Source organism: Cupressus sempervirens, chromosome 3 (assembly GCF_028749045.1).
Source record: "Cupressus sempervirens isolate cs-2001-9-10 chromosome 3, ASM2874904v1, whole genome shotgun sequence".
Lineage (NCBI taxonomy): Eukaryota > Viridiplantae > Streptophyta > Pinopsida > Cupressales > Cupressaceae > Cupressus > Cupressus sempervirens.
Window position 1 is genome coordinate 783,440,129 of NC_143120.1, and position 26,313 is coordinate 783,466,441.

At 33.6% G+C, this 26,313-nt stretch overlaps 1 pseudogene; it reads left to right on the forward strand.

Annotated features, from left to right (window-relative positions):
- The first annotated feature begins 472 nt into the window (after positions 1–472).
- On the forward strand, positions 473–1,333 carry LOC149569130 (uncharacterized; annotated as a pseudogene).
- The last annotated feature ends 24,980 nt before the right edge of the window (positions 1,334–26,313 follow it).

The following is a 26,313-nucleotide window of genomic DNA, read 5'->3' on the forward strand; positions in this document are numbered from 1 at the left end:
AATTCCATTTGCAAAAAATGCTTTCTGTCAGCATGTCCAGTTTGCAAATTTCTGAGTAGCCCACTTTGACTGAATGTCGTTTGTGCCCTGTTATTCTTCATGACCCTAAATCATAGATCTGTAATGTCCTCATGACAAAGAATGAGTGTCCCAATTTTTGTTTTCCCATGTGCTAATTTGCCCAGTTTTCAAGGTCAATTCCAAACCCAATTTATTGCTTTCTAACGTGTTTCTCTGTAGGTAATTTTAAGGAGGCAACTTCAAAGGTCGATATCTTTTGACCCCAATGTCGTCATGCAACGAGATCTTGCAGACCTGCTGAACATGTCAGAGAAATGATATATCTAGAGTTCTGGGTCTCTATCAGATGTTTGAATCAATTTTTTAAGGTAGGCAACAGGCCTCTTGACAGTGATTTCACGGTGGGGTGGAAATAATTGCATTAAGTTTTTAGTGATGATTCTATGATCAATTTGGATATGAAGTTAATGATCCTTCACTGGATGATATTCGACATGTCTTGAACCCAAGGTTCTCAAGGGACTAGGTTGAGCAACTTGATACTATTAAGCAATGGTCTAGGGCACTTGATGGATTTGATTATTTACCTAGCATGGTAGGTCTCAACAACATCATGGAAACTGATTTTGTCAATGTAACCATTCAATCACTAATGCGGATTACTCCTCTAAGAAACTTTTTTCTTATTCCTGAAAATTATCAAAACTGCAAGTCCCCTCTTGTTCATCTATTTGGAGAATTGACAAGGAAAATATGGCATGCTCATAATTTCAAGGGACAGGTGAGTCCCCATGAATTTTTTTAGGCAGTTATGGTAGCCAGTAAGAAGCGATTTTGCATTGGTGTGCAGTCAGATCCTGTGGAGTTCATGTCTTGGCTTTTAAGTACCCTTCACTCGGACCTCGAAGGGACAAAGAAATCTAAGAGCAGCATTATTTACAAGTGTTTTCAAGGTGAGCTACAGGTAGTGAAAGAGATTCAAAACAAGAAAGGGAATGAGAAGAAAGAAGGCATGGAGCAACAACATAAAGCAACTGGTATTGAGGATAAAGCAGGTCCAGAAAATGTGGTCAGAGAAGTCTGTAGAATGCCTTTCCTTATGCTTGGACTTGATTTGCCTCCTCCTCCTCTATTTAAAGATGCAATGGAGAAGAATATCATTCCTCGGGTTCCTCTTTTCAACATACTGAAGAAATTTGATGGTGAATTGGTTACTGAAGTAGTCCGTCCCCAAATTGCCAGGATGAATTTTTTGATTCACCTGAGGAGTGAAGCGTCCATGCATTTCAGAAGGGAGCTGCCTTGCAAATAGCATCCCATGTAGGAAACTTGAAAGGAAACATACAGACAACCAATGAAGAAGACACGCCAGTTAGTGGCAGTTAAGGAGAGGAAAAATGCAAAATCCCACATTGACCGGGTAATATTAACATAAATTCTTTAAATACCATCTCAAGCGCCCATTAAGTTGTCTTAAGGGACCGGCCTTTTGAGAAGGCGATCAGGCATGGGGCCCCCGTATCGAACCTGAATGTGGAAGATAGCCTCAAGTGACGTAGACAATATTTTAAATGAATTAACAATCGCGTTGATTTGGCAGAGATTGCACGAGATGACGCCACGTGGTAGAAATCGACGGCATGCGCATCCCCGCAATATGATGTACGAAGATAAGTAATGCGGGAATGCGGGCTTGTGCCACGTGGCAACGGGACCCGCTCAGTGATGACAAGGCATGTGACGAGGTGTGCTTCATAAGCGGGTGATGTGGCATAGGTTGGCCAATCAGGGGCCACCATGTGGCAGTCCAGGTGGCACCTAGTGGGCCCAGAGATGAGGGAGAAATTTTGGAAAATATAAAATAATGATTTTAAATTTTTTCTCCAAAAATGATTTCCACGTCCAAAAATTTAAAATTCAAAGGGCTTCTATTATAAAGTTTGGACATTAGATTTTTTAAATTTTTGAAATAAATTTAAAAAAATCAAATGTGAAGACCATGTTTTTTATACCAGACGGGTCATTTTTAAAATGATTTTCATTGGGTTTTTGATAAGCAAAATAGGTGATGTTATATATCGTCGAAATTGGGAGAAGACGAACTATCCAATTTTGAAGTCAATTTTTGCACAGGTAGTAGCTAGTTCAAGTTACAGGAGGTTTTCTATCAGGTACTGAATTGCAACTGTTTTCAGACCAGGAAGTTCAGTTATGATTTTTGGCAAGTTAATAGCTTGAAAATACGTAAAATACAAGGAGAATTCAGTTGGGGGCATCTCTGAGTCAGTTAAAGCAAGTTTTATCAGCATTTTGATGCAAATCAAATTTTTAGCAAATCAGGGATTTCATCATTCAGCTGGGGATATTTTGCAAATCAGTTGCAATGTAATGATGAAACAAGAAAATCAAATCAGATGGAAGAAAGAGGTTAGAGAGAGTCTTTACAGTTGCAGGAGATGGATTTCTAAGTCGACAGATGGCAGTCGCAGGTTCAATCCGAGATTTCATCTTCATCCTATATTATTCTTTCTTTCTTCCATTTGAAGGGTTCCAATTTTTGGTTCCAGTTTCTGGGAAGAAGAAGTTCATTGCTGTGATACCATTAAGGATTCCAGTTTTTGCACTGTGAGACCATTGGTTCCAGTATTTTGACATGTCTCCATGACTGTGACACCATTTTCTTCAGTAGAACTCTCATGTTAACAGCAGTTGTAAAGATAATACAGATAGTTCTGAGATATTAGGTTGTTTCATGTTTTAATTTTATGCATCTAAATGTATAGTTTCAAGGAAATGAATACATATGAGCAACAATTTCACTAGTTTTGTTCTGGTTCTTGTCTCCTGTCTCAGTAATCTGTAAGTCTTATGTGGTTTTGGAACAAAGATTTGAGACCCATTTGCATCCCTTTTAGGTTGTATGTTTGATGTATTTTGCTGTTGGACCAAAGGGCCAAGTAAATTCTCTATATGTTTAAACAAGGTTACTGGTTATTTGAGAAGGATGTTTTGTGAGAATGAGACCTGAATGAACATTGATATCTGAATCACAAGGTGGTTGGATAGATCTGATGTTTGGGTGTATGAGATACATCTTGATGTCACAGATGTATGTTTTGAATTCATGGAATTGCCCAATGGATTAGGCACTGATCAGTTTTAAGATCACCTGTTATATTGCTGCATGTTTGAGGATTTGTTGAAACTCAACATCATTAATCAAATGCTTTTCCCTTTCATGTTGAAGAGCTATAATAGAATGCCCTCACTCAGCTTATGAATTTCATTGTTTTGCATCTAGCTACTGTAGATTGATGTTATTTCATGAGTTATCAAGAGAAATAAGGGTTTTATCTTCTTCTTAATAGATTCAGTGTATGCTTTGATAACTGGTACCATATAAGGAATCTATAGGTTCACCCGCCTAGGTTTTGCAGAGCCTGAAGAAGAAGAAGGGTCATGCCTTATAGTTGGCCCTGTGTCTGAAATGATATTTTGATAATGGGAGGTAGCTGCCCCTAGATGTGTCATATTCTCATGGGGATAATTGGAAATGGGTAACGTTTTCAAACACCAACAGGAACCAATGTCCTCTTCATAGTTATTTTTCCTCTTCCTCTATTCCTTCCATAGCTGCTTTACAAAATCTATAAGCCATGTTTGTTTATAGGGAACTAGGCTAGTGTTTGAATAAACTAACTCATTCATTATGGGAACTATTTGTTGGCCTATTGGGGGATCATTTTGATTTTCATTTACTTTAACCTTACATTCCTCATTAGGGTTTTTAGGAATGTTTGCAGTTTCAGGGTGAGAAGGAGAATTATCATGAACAATTTGTACTAGATATTCTTTAGTGGATGGTTTGGATGAAGTAGCCTTAACTTCTATTTTCACTTTAAGAAATTTCTCTCCTTATTCTAGGACTTCTTCTCATAGGGGTCTCCTTTGGTATCACAGCCTTCTTCCTACTTCTTCCTTTCAGTGTCTCTGCTGCAGGAGTAACTGTTGTAGGATCCATCTTAGTTTTCTTTTTCTTTGCAACTGTAGGGTTTGGCTTTTCTACTATTAGAGCTGAGGTCTCCTCTTGTAATTTCCATTTTCTATTTGTTCAGGCAAAGGTAGGTTTTTGAGTCTCTTGAACAAGTAAAGACACATTTTCTTGCACATTTCCAACTTCAACATCTTGAGTTCTTCACTCAGTAGGTTCATTAGTGGGAACTACATTCTCTTCACTAGGTTGTTCATTAAGGACAACCTAGGGTTGTAGGGTTTTGGCTTGGAAAAATTTTACCCATGAAATATGAGAGGCATCCCTAAGTGCTCTTTCTATGAGTAATTTAATTAGGGCATGATGGATGACAAAATTGTCCTTCCCCTTTTGGATTTCTTCAACACTAATGCATAACATGTTATACAAGGAATTGGGAATATTTATTGGATAATTGTGCCTTATATAGCTAATAAATTTAAAATGATGTGCATGTAAATATGAAAATTATTTCTTCATAGGTGAGGTACTTGTTAATTTGCATAGCCATCTCATTGTATGGAGGCAGAAGAGACATCCTTTTGCAACCTTTCTTGGTGATATCCAATTGAGGATCAGCTGGTATGACAAACTGAGCCCTGGCTAACCTTGCATCATGTGTATTAGGATAATGTTCTCCTATTGTTGGTAACCCAGTTACTTCTGATATTCGCTCTTCTATAGCAACAACTATTAAACCCCATACAATATCTTCTCCCTTATTAAATGTTCTTATAAATTCTATGGTTGCTTCTTCATCAAATGCAGTTAAATGTAGGAAATACACTAACCATCCACATGCATTAAATCTCCTCACTGCCTCTACATCTAAGAGTAAAATAGTATGCTCCACTAGTTCTCATTGCTACAATTGTCCACCCATTCTACTTGACAATTTCACTCTCTTCTCTGCTTGCACTATTTCCCTTCTATGAATTTAGGCTTTCTTTTGTTATTGCTTTACAACCCCATTTTCATATTTTATTTTTTAGTTGATTAATGTCATAACAATTCATTATGAGCAGTAATAATTTGGTTTATCATGGATATGTGAAAATCATCTAAAAATGGAATTTGGATCACTTTAAAATTAAATATAAGTCACATCACAGCCTGACAATAAGGAATCATTCATGAATAAGGGGTACGACACCTAGACACTTGCGTACTTATAGCAATTGAGTTTCATAAAGGAAGTATAAAAATTTGGGGAAAAAAAAATCTTTATGAATAAATAGGAATGCCATTGGTTTTAGTAACCTTCCCTACCCCCTACGAAATATGGACAAGTGTCCACACTTGTCAAACTTAGTACTTGGTATGGAACTGGCATAACGCTACCATAATATAAAATATTGTAGTATTATATATAACCAATGAAATTGATGTACTATAATTGAATTAAGATTTAAAAAGCTTATACCTATGATTTGATTGTTGCATGTACTAAAAAGTGGCAAAAATAACATCAATAGTGACAGCATACGTCAGCAAACTTGTGGTATTTATTGAAAGCATTATAAAATGATGACATGGAAGGTGGGTGGGTGGTAGGTAAAGAAGTGAGATGAGTTGAAAAAGAAGAAATTAGAAAATGAATGGAGAAATTTGGAACTTCATATGGACATAAATATTTTACTATGAGCATGCATGAAGAAATTAATATTGACGAGTTGTGGGTAGGAGGTCAGCACCTTCTACTGTAGGAAAAGTTACCCGGTGTGTATTTGAATTTGGCCATTGAAACTACTGCAAGAAGTCCTCTTTTGTTTGGGGTCATTTATATAACTTGAGTCTATGTCCATTGACTAATAACTTAAAAGGCACTACATCAATTATAGTTAATTGGATGGCTCCATTTGCAAAGACATCGTTAATTTCATATGGACCCAACCATCTTGTCTATAGCTTGCCTGGCATATCTTTAAATTTGGAATCATATAGCAATGCCCAGTCACCAACTTAAAAAAAATTGTTGCTAATGTGGGAGTCATGCCATTGTTTTCTTTGCTTCTTTATAATTTTAGTGCATTTCAAAGCAGCCTCATGCATTTCATCCAAAGAATTAAGATGTAGAAGACATTCTCTCTATGCTACAGGAAGTTACAATGTTTAGCTCCAGTGCAATTCTTATAATTTTAGGTTCAAATTCAATGGGGAGCATTGCTATCTTCCCATATAGGAGCTCAAATGGTGTTAACCCTATAGTAGTCTTCCATGTTGTTCTGTAGGCCCAAACAGCTTTTGGTAATCTTCTATTCCAATCCCTAAGATGCAAATGAGCTATTTTTGTTAAGATAGCCTCTATCTCCCAATTTGTGACTTCTACTTGTCCATTAGTTTGAGGGTGATAGAGGCTTGATTTCTGGTGCCTGATATTATATTGTTTCATCAGTTCTGTGATCAGATTAGAAGTAAATTAAGCACCTTGGTCAATGACTAGTTCTTTGGGTACACCATAGTGAGTAAAGATTTCTTCATACATAAATTCAGCAACTTTGTAATCACGAGCATGCTTCATGGCTTTGACTTCAACCCATTTTTTCAAGTAGTCAGTGCACACAAGGATATATGATTTTCCATTCTATGGAGGATTAATTGGACCAATGTAGTCCATACCCCATTAGTCAAATGGTGTTAATGCCAGTTGTGGATTGAGAGGAATTTCATTTGTTCTTGTTGGTCTTCTCATCCTTTGACACTTGTCACACTTCCATGTATAGTGGGTTGCATCATTATGAAGCGTAAGCCAATAGTAACCAGTTGTTAAAATTTTCAAGGCTATTCTTTTTGCTGCAAAGTGCCCTCCACATGGTTCATTATGACATGTATGTAGAATGTCATATGTCTCATCCTCTCTCACACACCTTCTCATAACTTGATCAGGTCTAGTGTAAAATAAGATATTACCAATCCAAGAGAAATGGAAACTTTTTTCTACAAGCAACTTCTTTTCCTTGTAAGAGAAATGTTCTGACATTTTATTAGTTTCAATGTAGTTAGCAATATTTGCATACCATGGAGTTTGAATAGTAATATGAAATAAATGCTCATCTAGAAATGCATCATCTACTAGAGAAGTGTCATTCTCATCATGGTGGATTCTTGATAAATAATCAACTACCACATTGGCTCTTCTAGGCTTATCAATGATGGTGATGTCAAATTCTTGCAACAATAGTAACCATCTTGCTAACTGGCCTATTATAGTAGGTTTTTTCATGAGATATTTAATTGTTGCATGATTAGTATGAACAAATATGGGATAGCTAGTTATGTAATGCTAGAATTTGTTCAGAGCATAAACTACTACTAATAGTTCTTTTTTAGTCACTCTGTAGTTTAATTCTAATCCATGAAGGCTCTTGCTAATATAATATATTGCATTTTCAAGATGTTGAGATTGTTGTCCTAGAACTGCACCTATGGCATAGTCAGAAGCATCTGTATATATGTGAAAAGGAAAAGTCCAATCAAGGCCTTGTAAAATTGGGGCTGTAGTGAGAAGTTTCTTAAGATGTAGGAAGGCTTCATTGCATTCTAATGTCCAAATGAATTCAACTTCTTTAGTCAGTAATGTATACAAGGGACTAGCTATTTTGCTGAAGTCTTTTATGGAATGTCTATAATATCCAACATGACCTAGAAAATATCTTACATCTTTCAGTATTGTGGGTATGGGCAATGTTTGAATTACCTCTATCTTATCTAGATCCACTTGTATTCCTGTAGCTGATATGAAATGACCAAGTACCACACCTTCTTGCATGAGCATGATACATTTTTTACTATTAGGTGCCAGATTATGTTCTTGACACCTTATCAAAACTTTTTCAAGATTCATCATTGCTTCCTCAAAGGTGACTCCAAATGTTGTGAAGTCATCCATATATATTTCCATACAATCATGTGATATATCAGCAAAGATGGTAACAAAAGTTTGTTGAAATGTTGTAGGAGCATTACATAGACCAAATTGCAAAATAGAGTATGCAAAATTACCCCATGGGAATGTAAATGTGGTTTTATCTTGGTTTTTAGGAGCAATATTGATTTGATTATAACCACTATACCCATCTATAAAAGAGAAATACTTCTTTACAGCTAGAGTGTCTAGAACTTGATTTATGAATGGTAAAGGAAAGTGATCCTTTTTGGTGGCCTTGTTCAATTCTTTGTAATCTACAAAAATCTGTCATTTCTCTCCCTTTTTGGGCACTATGACCAAGGGTGACACCCATATACTATCAGATAAAGGATAAATAAAACTAGCATCATGCAAATTTTGCAATTCAGTTTGAACTATTTCTCTAATGCTTGGATTTATCCTTCTTTGGGGTTGACAGAGTAGTAGACACCCTTCATTAATGTATATTCTATGAGTGCATAATTTAGGACTCAACCCTTTCATATCACCATAGTCCCATGCAAAATCCTTTTCATGCTTTTTAAGTAGCTTTTTTAACTGTTCCATTTGTGTAGATGATAATTTGGGGTTAACATAAAGATTATGACCTTTGGAAAGCTCGATAGTAGTGGTAGACTCTATCATAGCAACTTCAAAATTTGGTCTTTTATCTAATTCAAATGGTAAATGTTGATGAAGAATGTCTGGTTCTTTGAGAAAAATACAATTCTCATCACATTCCTCATATGTGGTTAATTTTAACACGAAACTTTTATATACATCTTTTTCTACAACACAATTGTTAGTAAGAATACTCTGAAGTATTGAATCCTCTTCCTACAGCTTTAGAAAAGATTTTCTATGTAACATCATAAGCTATGCTATATTTTTTAATTCTTCTTCATCATCCCTTAAATTTGGCCAAACAAATGTGCTTAGATCTAGTAATGGTTGTGTTGGAGGATACAAATCAAATTTCTTTGTTGCTTGGTCATTTGATATGGTCATATTTTTTGATCTACGACTTATATTTGCATCAGCTATAGCTAACCATAGTCATCTTAGGATGATAGGATAAACATATAAATTAACTTTGGGAGACAAAATCATGAAATCTGTAGGATACTCTAGAAAGTCAAAGGTTACAACTATGTTTTCTATCATCTCATTAGGAGTGACAATAGAACTATCTGCAAGTTGCACAATTGTTAGAGTAGCCCTTAATCCTTCTATTTTTAATTTCTTCATAGTATCCTTGGTCATGATATTTATAGTAGCACCAAGATCTATTAAAGCATTTTTAATAGACTAGCCATTTATACTCACATTCACAACTGGACTACCTAGATTAGAGTATTTTGGAGTGACCAATTTTTCTAACATAATATCAGCCAATTGTCCCACAACATGGACTATAGTTGGGTCCTTTTTCTTCCTCTTAGTCTTCTTTAGGCAAGCTTCTCTAATGGCTTTTCCATAGATAGGAACATATTTAATAGATTGGAATAGGGATATTTGGACATGCATGTTCTTCAATTGATCAACAATATCAAAAGATTGTTCCTCTATTTGTACATGTTTACTTTGTACAAGCTTCTCTAGAAGAGGAGGTTCCATCGCTGACTGAGCCTGGGTTGAGATAGTGACATTGGTTGGGTCAACCTCTTTAGAGACTAGAGGTTCTGATGTTGCAGTAGTATCTGGTATTTCAATTATAAGAGGTGGTTTAGGAACTAGTAAAGTTGTACCAAATCTCAAATGTATATTTGCAACATTCAGAGCATAAGCAGGATATTGCTGAGCATCAACAATACACATGGGTTGTTGCGGCTATTGGTTATTTGTGTTTGGCTGAGGCTGTATAGGTAACTATGTCTAATTTTGAGGTCCAAGATTCACAGGTGGTGGCATTAGTGTAGGTAGTTGAGCTGGGGGTGGTAATTTTGGATTACTAGTATTTTGGTTAGTCCACTATTGAGGTTCTCTCCATTGGTTTGTAGATTGTCAATTCCCCTAGAATGGTTTCCATTGGTTCCTCTGGTTTTGCCATTGGTTATTCTATTGGTTGGGATAGAATGGTTGGGAGTTCTAAGGCCATTGAGGTTGTTGCAGATTATTTTTCCAAGCATTACTCCAATTAGGTTAATTATATTGTGGGGGGGCTTGGGGATTATAGTCTTTCCATTGTTTACCATATAAATTTGAATTTTGCAAAGGGTCCTGAGGCATACCTTAATGTTGGGCCCATGGCTGGCATTGAGCAACAAAGAATACTTGCTCATCATCTCCATCTATCTTGATATACTCAGTTGAAAGATGTTGGTTCTCCATGCTGGCAACCAGTTTGCATTGGCAATCCTTCTTTTGCTTTCAGCAATGAGGGTAATATTTAGCTAGTTTTAATTCAGCTTCTACATGCTTCTTCTTTGCATTCATTATGTTGAGATGTGTAGTAACATCATTTATGATGTCCTACTTGAAATCTGACAATAGGTTACATATCTTGAGCTTTGAAATACCCTAACTAATTCCTTTAGTGACTGTCGAATGAGGTCCTCAACCTTTCTTCATAGTTAACCTTGAATAGCTTTGATAGATTTTCTTGAGGTCATCCCAGGAAGATTGATATACATCACCACCAACCATCAGGTCTAGTACTTCTAGAAAATCATCATTCACACCTCTTAAAAAGACTAACTTTTGAGAATCCTCAGACAACACATGCTGAGGGTTCTTCTGCAGGGTATACAAGAAATGTGAGACATAGTCTTCCAATATTTCTTCCTCCTTTTGTGATATCCTAAAAATATCATCTCCTCTTGAACCAGATACTTTGCAATGCTCTTTATATTTATCCAAAAATAGAGTTTGCATTTCATCCCAAGTTCCTACTACATTGGCTCTTAAGCCCATGAACCATTGTAAAGCTAACTCTTTCAATGTTGTTGGAAATAATTTGAGCTTATGGGCATCAGTGTTGTAGTCAAAACTATGATAGAGTTCATCAAATTCAAATAAGAAAGTATCAGGGTCTTCAGTTGCAAGGCCATAGAACTTTGGAAGAGCAGTTGTGGGTATATTCTTGAGATTATTAGTATTTATGAGGCTTGGGAAAAGAAATGGAAAAGTAGGTTGTGCCATTACTGGAGGTATTAGATTATGAAATTACTATTGAAAAGGAACATTGGGTACTGGATTATTAACAACTAGTGGATTTAGAGTAGTATTATCAAGGAAACTGGCCAAAGTTTCAGCAAAAGGTTGAAGACCACTCATATCTATAAGTTTTGCTCTTGAGGATGATTTTGTAGGAAAAAAAAGGCTTGTATCTTCAAAAGGCAACTCAACTTCTTCTTCTTCAATTTCTTCATTCAAATTAACAGACTCCTATGAAAGAAATATGCCATATTCATCTCATCGACTTTTTCGATGCATGCAATTGAATTATTCACACTAGTGAAGAAAGCTTTAAGACTGCAAATTTCTAAAAAAACTTAACTAAGAACTCTGACTCAAGAATGCTCCTAGCTTGACACCATCCCTAGCAACAGCACCAAAAATGGTCTACCTCACAAGAGGTGTGTAATAATCATGCCAAAGGCCATACTTAGGAATAGTGTATTCAATATAAGGAGCATCCCCACCATGAGGTGCATTTAATTTTGTCAACCCAAGGACGTATACTTGAAATGGTCAGCACAGTATGTCCACTAGGTTTCTTAATGAGTCATTATTCTTATGTTGTAGTAAAGTAAAATGTAAGGAAAGAACCTACACTAGTGTTGTAGGAAACTAACAAACTTAACTCTTTACTGAAATGAATACTAGAAATGCAATTAAATACTAAGATATATTCCAACTCAGTTCATCTACTATAATTGTTCTTACAAATGTTGCATGAGCACTCACAAAGTATGATGCTACAGGAAGGAACTTATAACTTCTACTTGCAATACTAAATATTCTTGAAAACAAATCTATACTACTCTAACCTAATCCACCTCCCAAGTGGGTCCCCTTGGTTGGCTTCTACTAATCTACTAACACAGAATGTAAACCAAAAGCTATTTCATTATGTTCCAGAAATTTATTACATGAGAAAAATACATGAAACTATAAAAACAACTCTGTGTAAGAGTCAACAGTTTCTTGTCATAAACTTTCTTCTAACTTTTTAACACTGTTGGTCTAATCCCTATAAATAGAAGATCAATAGTTATTCTGAAACATAAAAGCAAAAGAAACTAACTTCAAATCTGCCACATAAAACACTAGTACATTTTAGCAAATATGTGACTAGGTGACTAAAACTTATAGTCACACCACTAAAACCTTTAGTCATGTGACTAAAACTAATCACATTCTACTATTTTGTTGCAATTTATAGCTATGGGTGACTAAATATGTGACTAATTTGATCAACAAGTAAAATTACAAGATCAATTAAATAGAATGACTAAATAGACTATTAAATATACGACTAAATAAGTGGCTATACAATTAGTCACCTAAGCACAAACTACTAAATAAACTAACAAATACATGACTAAACAAGTGATTAGATAATTAGTCATTTAATTTACTTCCTCTCTTCAATTTTTCTATGGTTTATCTATCAATGGATTAGGTTGATTTTATTTTCCATAATTCATTCATGGCCCTTGGATCTTCTCTTTCTTTCTGATACTCATTGTGGTTTCACTTTGAATCTACCAGGATACATCACACTTTGCAGAATGGCTTGAGATATTTTATTCACCATTTTAGAAGATGTAACATCATTTGGAAATTATGAAAGGAGTCACTATATATTAGTTACTTCTAGATGATCTTTTATTTTAAGTGGTTTAAGTATTGTCTTCCTTTGTCATTATCATTTTGTATAATGTTTTACTCAAAAAATAAATGCTTGTTTGTTTGGTAAATTAAATTTTGATTACGTTATAATGGATAGCTATCTACAATTCTCTAGATAGATATATTTAAGATATCTATACTAGTAATTTATTTATTTTTAGGAAAAGGTGGATGTGCCACTATATATATATATATATATATATATATATATATATATATATATATATATATATATATATATATATATATATATATATATATATATATATATATATATATATATATATATATATATTGTAGAAATGTGATGTTTAGTTTATTTGATTTATTTTGCGAATTGAGAATTCCTAATTGACATCCAAATATGAAATCTTGAATCTTCCATGCATCTATTTCTAATAAAGAGAAAATTGCAAGGGAAGTCTTGTGACAACTAAAACATTGTGATTGTTGCAGATAACCAAATGTTATTTTTTGTTGTGATATTTCTTTTTAAAATTCAACTATGTAGTTTTTTTATTCAAACTTATTAACCAATATGTCATGCATTGTATTTCATATAAACCCATATCTATAATATATAAAAAAAGAATAGAACACTAAAATCTCTTTCTTTTAAATAATACTTGTAAAAATGAAGTAATCAAAATACCTCCCTTATTAATAATAATAATAATAAAGCTCATATCTAACTAAACATTACCTATAAAACATAAAACACCACTAAAATAATAATAATAATAATAATAAAACTCATATCTAACTAAACTTTACCTATAAAACATAAAACACCACTAACATAATAGTAATAATAATAATAATAATAAAACTCAAATCTAACTAAGCATTACCTATAAAACATAAAACACCACTAACATAATAATAATAATAATAATATAAAAACACTCAAATTTAAATAAACATTACCTATAAAATGTTTTAAAAAAACCACTAACAAATAAGACCTTGAAAAATAATTATTTTTCCATTTGTGGGAGATGATCTTCTTTACCCAAAATTGCCCTACTACTTGCTAGCCTCTCCCGCCAAAAATTTGCAACTCCACAATGTCATTTCCTACAACAAGCACCAAAAAACTTTCCACCATGCATGTTGCCTCCTCTATGTGTGTGGACTTCATTGTGTACAAACCTTAAATTGAAATCCAAATTCCTCTAAATCAAACGCTGGATTGCTTCAAAATAATCATGCCCGAATGAGGTTTATGGCTACAGCAAATTGCAAGTAAGTATATTGGATCACATCTAAGACTATTTCACGTCCCTACAGCTTTGATGGAATTTCTAATTATTATCAATAAGTATCTTGTAGTGTTTCAACTCTGCATGTTGTGTATTCCATCTGATTAGGGTTATAACTTACAAAGATAGTTATCATTATTATGTTGTAAGAGATTTATGTCTTCTGTTTTAAGTTACTACTGTAAAAGGCTCTAGTATGAATTCTTTTCTTCAAACAACCTTCATCAGATTTGTATACATACTAGTGTCATACAATTCAACCTTTTTGCCTATGCATTAATGAAATTGAATAGTTCCTTAGGTCAATTGTTGCATATATATTCCACATATTGATGATGGTCACACTCCATTTTACACACAACATGGTATGATAACATCCTATTGCTGGCTATTAGCTATCAGCTTTATAGAGGTGGTCCTCCAGTTTTCATGATTGTGGTTTTTTACAATTGATTTTTGACCTTAAATAGTTTTTAACAGATCTATAGATGCTTCAGAAGTTTCACTAAATCCTTTGGCAAGATCTAGTTGATCTTGCTAGAGCTTTTAGGTTGCAGTTTTATTGACCCTTGTGTTCACGTTGAAGGCAACTTCTTAGTTATGTAACAAATATACATCTTGAGTAATCTTGCACTCCAGTATTTTGAATTCTATTTCTAGGATACTTCATCCAAATTTAAGTTACCTAGTTCTTCCCCTAGCCCTCCAAACCAAATATTCATCTTGAGTAATCTTGCACTCTAGTATTTTGAATTTTGTTTCTAGGATACTTCATCCAAATTTAAGTTACCCAGTTCTCCCCCTAGCCCTCCAAACTAGGCTAATTTTGAAATAGTCCTTGGCCCTAGTCTTGGTTTACAAATGGGTTCCACCTAGGTTACATACTTGGTAGGCTAGTTCCTCCAGGTCAAACAAGGGCAGATTGAGACAGACCAAGTACAAACTAGGTACAGTTTTACTAAAAAGCATTCTAGAGAGTTTAAATTAAGATGTTTAACATTACAAAGCATTATTTTTGGTGAAATCAAGTTCCTTTACATTTGAAACATAGATCCTTTTCAAAAAGTCTTTTGCCTCAAATTGTATATCTTGAAATGGTAGTGTGTTTAACTTTTGGTATAAACTGTGTGAGTTTATTTCTTCAATATTTTAAATCAAACTCTACAATCCATCATCAAGACAAAGAAAGACAGATTAGAGACGAGAATAATGGATCATAGAATTATCAAAAACATTGAGGAAATAAAATCTTACAGCATATTCTAGATGTTGAGCACCTAACATTATGAACTATACAAACCATATAAATTTGATCTTGAAATGACTTATGTAACTTATAAGAATCCTCCATTAAAGTTGGCCACATGTTTTTCATATCTTGCATTATTTATGAAAACTCTAGGCAAACCCTAGGGTTTATGTGGTTTTACTGTATGTTGGTGAAAAAGATCTAACCTCGATGAGTCAATTCATTGGCAATGGCAATGGGAATAAAGAATACAAACCTTGTAGATACAAAAGGAACTAGAGAGGCTTAGGGAATCTACCTTTCCTAACAAAACACAGAAAACTCCACCAAGGGTCTGAATAGTCCATAGAGTCCAAATTCTTCCTCTCATGCAATACCTACAGCTACAATGTCAGATAGTACACCCCCAAATGGACGGGTTACTAAGTTGGTAAGCCCAAATGTAGATGCAATTATGCCTGTTGTGTGAAGATTTAAATCAAATCTATCGAAGAAATATTTGCAATCACATTATCTATGATAAGTTCTACTCCAAAATAGTATCCATAGGTAAGAGCCAGGATCCAAACCCCGTAGTTCTTCATGGCATTCCATAACAAGTTGCACAATATTTTAGAATTATGTTACTATGCTGATATTATTCATGTAGTGTAAAAAACTTTAAAATGAAGTGTTCAGTAGGAAAAAAAAATTCAAACTCTTCCATTCTTGTATTCTTTATTTTAAAATATTAATAAAACTAAATGAAAAGATACAACAATGGTCTTATTTATCGTTTCATTCAAAAACTCTCACTGCAATTAGAGAATTAAAAGATCGAATGAAAATTTAATGATTGAATCATTGATTAGGTTATATTTTTGTATGTTCTAGTATAAAATTATTTTTTAAAGGATGTTGAAAAATCTTAACCTCCTTTTGGTTATAAGAGATTTGACCTTTTTGTTGTATATTAAGCTAATCCTTTTGGTGAATTATAATAGTTCTTGGATATACCGACCATTTTGTTGTATTATCATATGTTCTAATTTGGTTATAGCTTATTTTTATTTAATTGATATGATCCTGACTTATACGCATTTTTTATTATCTTAGCTCTAGTTTTACCAAAAATAGGGTGACTGGCCCAAGAAACACAAAGAGAGGTAGAGCCTCTTTAGTAGATTAATAGTAGGAAGAACCAGCATATTAGCCTATACCCTTCTTCAACATAAAAAATGTCAACCAAAAGATCATACCCAGCCAAATAGAGCTAATAAACATAAAATACTAGTAGAACCGGAAAGTCTTAATGTTTAGCAAACCATGGAAAGTTAGAAAACTACCAATATTAGTATTTACCATAATAAACATATTTAAAAAAAATTTAAAGGCCATGCAGGGCCAAGAGATCATCATAATATAACATAACAAAAAAACAAGATCCAAAGGTGACCCCTTATTTCCCCTTAGTCTCCAAGGAAAGTGAACTTGATAATAGCATCCGCAACCAATTATCAAAAAGGAATAATTAAAGATGCTTGGAGCTACCCTCATCTCCATCATTTGTCCTTTCTCCTTCTTCTATTGCAGGAGATGAAGGGTGGTAGCTGCCAAATGTACCACCTTGAAGAATTCCACCAGAGTGGTAAAGCTCTCATCCAGCTCTGAGATCATGCCATTCATTTTTTCAACATCCTTGCTAAGGCCCTTAAGATCTTCCTCAAGCTGACCACAACTCTAACAATTGGTAGTATGCTTCCTAGTGGTCACCTCTTGTACAGGTGGGGGACTAGGGAGGTCTTCAAGGATATTTTTGCCTTCAATGGTGGGGTTACTAGGGGATGAGGTGGAGGTGTCTTTAGAAGTATATACAAGGGGGAGGCGGCAGTCATAGGGGAGGTGCCAATGAGGTTCTCAGTGCCCTTGTTAATAGTGAGGTCCACCATGTCCAATTTGAAGTTGGCCAAGACATGAGTTGTCTCCTTATATCCAATTGTTGATAATTACCCATCCTATTAATTTGATGCTCTCTACACTATATAGTGATAAATCATATTTTAAATATTGAACAATATCTTTTATAGGTGAAGGTATTTGCAAGCTACTTTTATAATGTTTTTCAAATAGGTTGTTAATTACTACAAACAAACAAGCTATTAGTGCAGTTGATCCCATTGGAATTGGTACAAGAAGATTCTTCTAGGCCTAGCCTACTAGTTTATTTCTTCGTATGTTCAATTCCTATTTCATAGTTGTCTAGAGCATTTTACAGTCTTCCTTGACACATGACAAACACAGTCTAAGACTTATCGATTCCTTTTGTGCTAATTAGGGACCGGCTTGCACCATCAAAATACTTAACTAGAACAAGTTGACAGCTGGACACCTGTGCCCTGATTCTAGTTCCTATAGCAATAAATACCTCTTCCAAGAGGCTTTAAATCTTGAATTCAAGGAAAACAAAGAGTATTCTTTTACTTCAAAAACTAGTTTCCTGGGTTTTTATCAACCCAGCCACTAGTGATCACAATATCATTCTTTATAATGCAGAGTTAAAAACTATTTTCGGAGATGATTTGAGTTCTTATTCCCTGTGCGGATCCTTTTTGGTTATGATAGATGATTAAATATTTTGGTTGTTGATAGCTACATTTCTTGAGGAGCATTCTTTCTCATAGATATTATATTGCCATTCCCTTGTGTACTTATTTTTTTGGGTTTTATTCTCTTGGTAAAAGTTACAAGCATTTTTGTTTGTACCGTTCATTTCTTCCAGTTTGGTACTTGCTTAATTGTTATTTCCTTTGCCGTATTTATTGTGTGTAAATTTTTTTCCATTGGGAACCTATGAATGCTAATAGTATTATTTCATTTCTAATTTTAGAAATGTTGATGGATTAGACTAGACCTGCATGGCAACTCTAAAAGATGCATCTGAAAATATGCCCCTTGCTTAGTCTACTTTTAATAAACATTTGTCCTCTAGTAACATCTTCTCTTTTACAGGGTTCAATGTAGTAATCCATTTATTACATTTTCTAGATGTGATGAGCATATTGGTGTTTTTGATAGAATCATGTTTTTTTTAATGACTTGATTTAAATTGCTATTTTAAAAGCATTTTTTGGTATTACCTTATTGCAGTTTCAGACATCAGTTTGGATTTATAATTAAATGCACTACATTCTACGTTAAATTCTTTCAAGGTTGGGATGAATATGAAAGGGGATCAATTTTCTGCTCCATCAGCACTATCCGCCCATAGAATTGTAGGGCCACTACCCCCCTATCTAGAAAACTCTCCTGCCTTATCTCACCCACCACTTTGTCTAGTGCCTATAGAAACAATGGGCCAGATTGAGAGCCATATAGAGATTCATACTTAGTAGTGACATGATAATGCAATGGATGGTGGTGGATAAAAAGGTCTAAACAACAAGAATAAGGAATACACAAGATTTCACAATATTCCAATGTAAGGAAATGAAGTACAAAGCCTCCAATATCTAAGATGGCTAACCAAGACCTATGTCATGTTTCAAGGTGATTTAATGGTCTTAAAACATCAAATATAAGATGAATCAACTAGTTTTAGGGATCTCAACAAAACCCAACACTCTAAACACAAAACTAGCCTTTCTAGGCCTTAAGCTCAAATCATAACAGCAGCAACGGTTTCTAACCCTTAACTCCAATGCTTTCCAAAGGACTTGAAAATCAAAACCAGATTTGGATACCCTTTTTAGAGATACATAATATATATAAAACTTAAGGGTGGTTTTTTTGGACCAATATGGTTGTTCTTCACAATAGTCTTGTCTTCAAACACACAAAAGAGGTCACTTTACAAAGCAAGTATATGATAAACATATCCCAAAAGTTTGAAACCTTCTAGAATCTCATAAAATGAGCTGAATTAAAGGAATCCACAATCAATTTGACTCAATAAACCCTGCAAGTGAAAAAGCCCCAAATTGTGCTTCAAAACCCTCAAAACCTAGGGCTTCTTCAATCTACACTTCCCCAACACTTTCCCTAGCAACTGCTGGATGGAACACCTTGTCTTCAACATATGTAGACATAATCCAACATAAAAATATCCCCTAAAGCCAATATGTTGCTGCTATAAGTTACCACCACTTTTAACACAAAAACACAAAGAATTAGTTTGGTGATCACCAATAATCTTCACTTATCCCTCAAAAATGCATATTATAATGTTATTATATTATAATACATGTCAAAATAGAGCCATTACATGAGTATTAATGGTTTACAATCATGCAATGGCCATTTTTCACAAAACTTATCAAAATTGCTTATTAAATTTGGACAATTTATTACAATCAGCAATAAAGGTTAAAATACTTGTATGAATCCTCAATCAAGGTATGCAATAGAAGTTTGAATAATATATCAATACTCTCCCTTCATACAAAACAATTTATCTTTCAAAACCAGCAAGAACAATGAATCAAACTCATCAAATTTGCCAAAATAGAGGGTTTCTTCATTAACTTTAGAATGCAATCCGTACTCTTCACTTCATGTTCATAGAAAAGGGTTCCTTACCTTATATATAACTTCCCTACAACCTTCCCAACCAAATTTTATTGGTATAAGAGTCATTAAAAGGTTAAAACATTAATAAATCCCTTTTTCCTCTGAAAACCAACTAACCATTGCAATTCAAAAAATTGAATTTACAACATTACAAATTTGATATTATAAGAACATTTTGAATGTTCCAACCTTGCCGAATGGCTTAAATAGTCTTATCAAGAATTTCTAAAGAAAAAACTAACTTATTTTAATCCTTATTATACCCATATGCTCAATTAGCCCTTTTTAGACTTCTAGGAATTACATCTTTTTGCATATTTGATGCCATAATAGGCTTTAGAACTTCATAGTTTATTCCACCATGATATGAATGAGTCATCTTCATGCTTGAAGTCTTTTGTTTTTCCTTGTGTCCCTGGAATGGCTTAGGTGCTCCTGCACTACATCAGTAGCATGAGTAGCTTATTTGTATTACCCATCATTAGCATACCCTACAGATTTCACCATTCTAGCTAGCTTTTTTTTGCTTTTTAAAATACTTTCAATATGTATAAATAGAAATATTTCATAAAATCTTTATTAAATTTTGGAATAACCGTATAGTTGAATGGGTCACTTGAATGAAACATCCAATTTCAGCATGTGTATGAAAATGCTTTTTTTCTGTTCATGGAATCTATTTTCAAAATATTTAGTGTGTATTTCAAGGTTGAGAATTTCATATGAACATTTGAAAAGGCTTAAATATTCTTTTAAGATCATTATTCACTTAGCATAGGTTACAACTAATTGATATTTCAAGTATCCTACCTATTTCCTAAAGTTGCACAAAGTTGCAACATGGCAGTTTTGTCAATTTTTGCAATTTTGTACTTTTTGCAAACTTGACAATTTCAATACAACTCTTGGCTTCCTTTCCACCAAGGAGGAAGAAATGAAGTCATATATATATATATATATATATATATATATATATATATATATATATATATATATATATATATATATATATATATATATAGTTGACCACATTTTATGACTATCTTGTTACTGGTTTTGATAATATTATAATAAATTTGTTTCTAGTGCTTGTAAATTACACATTATTTGCTTCTAAATGCTTGGTCTTCTTACCCTCATCATAGTTATTAACATTTGTTATTCTCAAGGATAGGTATTGAAGAAATTGTATGGGTGATAAATATTTTTTGGATAGGACTTGGATACTTTCGAAAAGGTGGGAAAAGAATTCAGAGTGTGTTGTAAAGAATTTGAATTCAGTGAGGCCCTCTACGAAAAATTCAAAGGTAATTTGAAATCCAAAACATGCATATTTCATTCTGGTTAGGTTAATGTCAAATAAATGTATCTTGAGGACAAATCATAATTTTGTCTTCTTTTTATTATGCTCTCTTCTAAAATCAAGTACTTTCAACAATAATTTTGCATCTTTATTTTGAGATTCTTCTACCTTTTCTTTAAATCAGAAACTAAATTAACTCTTGAATTCATAACATTACAGATGGATCAGCATCAAAGGTTGACTATAGGTCAATATCATGCATATGATGAAAGAATGGCCAATGAGGGGAACATGGACAATTATCCATGTCCATGCAAAATATGTCTTGGTGGAAAGGTGATTTAAAAAAAAATGTGATTTACAATCATATGATCAAGAATGGGCATAGTGGTATAAGCCCTTGGGCTGATAATTACTATGAAGATATGATAGATTTGCAGCCAGTGAGAGATGAAGATGAACAAACATAGACAAAGTGGCACAAAACACAGATGAAGAGGTAACAAACATAGATGAAGAAGATGAAATATTTGACAAAGGGATTGAAGTGGCTAGAATGTTCAAAGAGGATCTAAATGATGATTGGGCTAAGTCAATGGAGGATATTTTAAAGCTTGTGTATGCTAATTGCCAGTTAATTCATCTGACAACAATCCTTCAAATTCTTAACTTGCAAGTGGTGCATGGTTGGACAAATGAGAGTGTAGATCAGTTATTGGCATTATTAAGTTCATTACTATCAAATGAATCTAAATTGCCAACAAAATGAAGTCAATGTAAAAATCAAATCAGCAAGCTCGGCTTAGCGTACAAGAACATCCACACATGTGTGAATGGTTGTGTATTATTTCACAAAACTCTTGAAAATGAGAGTGAGTGTCAAAGATGTCATGAAGCCAGGTATAGACAATGGCTAAAATCAGCTATGGTTCCTAGAAAGGTTCTTCAACACTTCCCAATAATTCCATGATTACTCAGAATATATAGGTGCGGAGACATTGCTAAACTTATGCAATGGCATGATAAAAATAAGAGCACTGATGAAAAACAATGACATGTGCCCGATTCTAAGACATGGATCGAATTTGATAACAGGTGGCCTAATTTTTCTCAAGATCCTCGTAATATAAGGTTGGGTTTGGCTCTAGATGGGGTGAACCCATTTTCAGATCAACGTACTAAATGGTCAACTTGGCCAGCGTTTCTAATAAATTATAACTTGCCTCCATGGTTAGCAACCAAACAATTTTTCTTAATGTTAACATTGATTATACCAAGAAAGAAAAGCGTGACTTCAAAAACAATAGATGCTTATCTAGAGCCACTATATGATGAGCTAATGGAATTGTGGAAAGGAGTTGAAACAATTCAATCTTTAGCAGATGGTCGCTCAATCAAATTCACTTTAAGAGCTTCCTTATTATTTACAATTCATGACCTTCCAGCATATGGCACATTATCTGGTCTCTCTATTCATGGATACCATGGATGTCCAGCTTGTAATTCTAAGGATTTTGTGAGGCACTCAAGAAGTCTATGCAAGTGTATTTATTGTGGACATTGTGCTTACCTTAAAATGGACCATCCATACCATCAGCAAAAAATGTGTTTCAATGGTCAAGAAGAGAATCGTGAAGCACCATTATCAATAATAGGTGATTATATTATTGAGAATGGACAAAAAAGAAAGTCATTTATTGAGAATGATGGGATTATTGGCAGTAGGTATGATCCATGTAATGAAAGTGGTGTAAAATGATTGTGCATATTGTACAAGTTACCATACTTCAAGGATATATCTATTAGGCACACTGTTGACTTTATGCATACTGAGAAAAATATAGCTTATGTTATTATAGTGACTCTTTTTGGTGCTCTTGATACTATTTCATCATGTGAAGACTTTCGAAAAATAAAGATTCATCAAAATATTTGGGTTGAGAAATATGATAATGAAAAATATAGAAAGCCCAATGCACCTTATGTCTGGACAAGAGAACAACATGTTGAATTCTTACAGTTAATGTCTGAGACTCACTTTCTTATAAGATATGTAAGTGGAAGCATCAAAAGTCAAAATGACATTAATAGCTTCAGAGGCCTCAAGACTCATGATTATCATGTCATAATTGAAAATATTTTACCTATTGTGGTAAATATATCAAGACTGGCAAAGGGACCAAGATTGGCAATTATAAGGTTGGGGCTTATACTAAAGAGAATGAGTTTGCATAAATTAGATTCTTCAAACTTTGATAGTTTGAGGGAGGAGGTTGTTGAAGTTCTTTGTCTATTGGAACAAGAATTTCCACCAACAATCTTTAACATTTCTATGCATCTTTTGATACATCTAGAATATGAACTAGAGTATTGTGGCCTAGTAAGAATGAGATGGATGTATCCTATAGAATGATATATTAAGGTTTTGAAAAAAATTATTCATACTAGGGAAAAACCAGAAGGCAGCATGTCTGAGGGATATTCAATGCAAGAGGCCATGGGATTTTGTACAAAATATATGAAGAATTTTAAAAATGTCAATCAACGTGTATGGGATGATGATGAATTTGATAGAGTTGCAGGTGAAGTATTAGAAGGCAATGGATTTCACTTCAAGTTATCATATCAGGAAAGAAGTGCAATACATGCCTTTGTTCTTTAGAAAACATCTTCATTCAATAAGAGGCGTAGGTAGAAAATATTAACAATAATTTATTTTCTCAATTGTATTTACATATTTATGTTATTTATCTTACTATTTTTATTACATATTCTACGTAGAAAATATGAACGAGGTCATGAAATTTGGATGCAACATCGACCTCAAAAGCGCAAATGTAATACTTTGATTAGAGGGAATTATTTTCCAAACTTTGAAGAATGGATTGCTAATGCAATCAATGATGCAAAAGAAGAAGGTGAAGATATAACAACAGAGGAAAGTGAGCTCTCACAATATCCACATATATAGGCTATGCGTTTTGGTGGAATGTGGGCCTATGGCAACCATTTAAGAGTTGAAGAAAAAGACAAAGGGAAGATAAATTGTGATTGTGTTGTTAGTGCTGATTTTTTTCACGATACTGAGAAGAAATTTTATGTTGGATTCGTTCAAGATATTATTCAAGTTGACTTTGGTGAAAATAGCCTGATATTATTAAAATGTGAGTGGATCCAACCATCTTCAGTACAATTTGATGAGTATGGATTTGTATGTGCACATACACGGAAATTTTTATCAGAGATAGATGAACCGTATGTTTCCTTTCTTCAAATCAACCAGTCTTTCTTGATTGATGATTGCAAAAGCCCAGGTTGGTCATATGTCATTCAAATAGAGTCTCCTTCCAAAAAAAAATTCATGGAAGGTTCCAATGTATTGCCTAATGGGCAATATGTTAATTTACAAGAAACATTTGAAGAAGTGGATGGAGACGATGAGAGAGTTATTGAAGAAGATATTTTGATTGCCAATGAAGAAATTGAGAGAGAGAATGTAATACATGTCACAAATGAGGATGATGAAGAAAATCAAGCAGATATAGACACGAGTGATGGGGATTTTGGTCTTCTTGGAAATGCTAATGATTATTGAAAAGCCCCACTCTTATGACTGTTCTATGTAAAAAAATTATGTTTTCTAATGTTTGCTATATTTTGAGGTCACATACCTTTATAATTTAAATGTCTTCTATATAGATATATGGCATTAATGTTGCACATGTTATGAGTCAAAATATTTCATGTTGACTTTCATCTTAAACTATTGCGAAATATAAATGTAATAAACTGAAGAAAAAAAATTTATGTTTATTTAATATTTTGGTGGTATTTGAAGATATTTTTGAATCTTTCCCTGTATTAGTGGCATTTGAAATTATCTTGGAATCTTCATCTTCTTGATTTGTTTGATTGTTGTTATAACACATAATTAATGTTTGTGCACCATCTAAATTTTTTGGTTGAATTCTATTGTATCTATTATTTCCCTTGTAAAGATGTTTACATCTTACCATTGTTAATATTCCTTGGTCAATAAAAATTTACAAATCAATCATACAATACTTTTAGCATAAAGTAAGAAAATTTTCTATAACTATTTGCTAAATTTCATATGCATAAAAAATATTACTTTGTAACTATTTTTTCCATGTTTTTCATGATACTTGCTCCATTTCTATCACGAGGGTTGTCCTTTTATCATTTTGCTAATCTATAAATGATTTTTTTTCCTTATCAAAAAATGAGGAAAAAGAATACAAGGCATACACTAGATGATAGTGACTGAAATCATACAATTCCAATAACAAATTATGAGCGCCTTCATGAAGAACGAGTGGCAAAGAATAATGACTTTTTGTCATGTCTTGGCTTGAAAAATAGGTAAGTTTCAAATCTACTCTATATTATACTAGCATGATTTAATCTGGCAAAATTTGATCACCAAATAGAAGTTCTAGGTAAATGAAATTTGATCCAACTTTCTACTCTTTGGTCTCTTTTTCTATTTGACATCTTTAAAGTCTGCCAACTAGTAGTTTTTAATCCATCACTTCACGATCAATTCCTACAGTTAAGCATTTTAATCTGATTAGAGGTACATTATAATCTTTTAAGTGTACATTATAATCTTTAAAGAAATCTCAAACAAAAGTAGTAATTTTGATGACTAGTTATTGATCTTGATAACATAAATTGTTTTTCCAGAAATGTGCATCTCCCATCAACTTTTGGACACAGTTACATTTAGATTTCAAATAATTATATTAATAATTTTTGTCATTATGTCCTAGAAAAATTCTACAAAAGGGGATGCCAAGATGATCAGCAAATGTCAAAGAGTTAAAGCATCAGGTAAGGCTATCTATCATAGATTTTCTTTGCAAGACAAGATGCGAAGGAGCATTTTTGTGAATACAACTGCCTACTATACTAAGGCCATTTGCATTAGAGGCAAAATTGAAAGTTCCATGGCAGATCCAATCACATATATGTGAAAGCACAGATATAGGGTGGCTTTAGGCATCTATTTCTTTCAAAATCAACTTCCGACTAAATGTTGTAAGGAATTTTTACCTAAGCTCCACCAATAGTATTCAGTCTACCAATCTCACCACCACTAGCTATTATGTGGTCCCT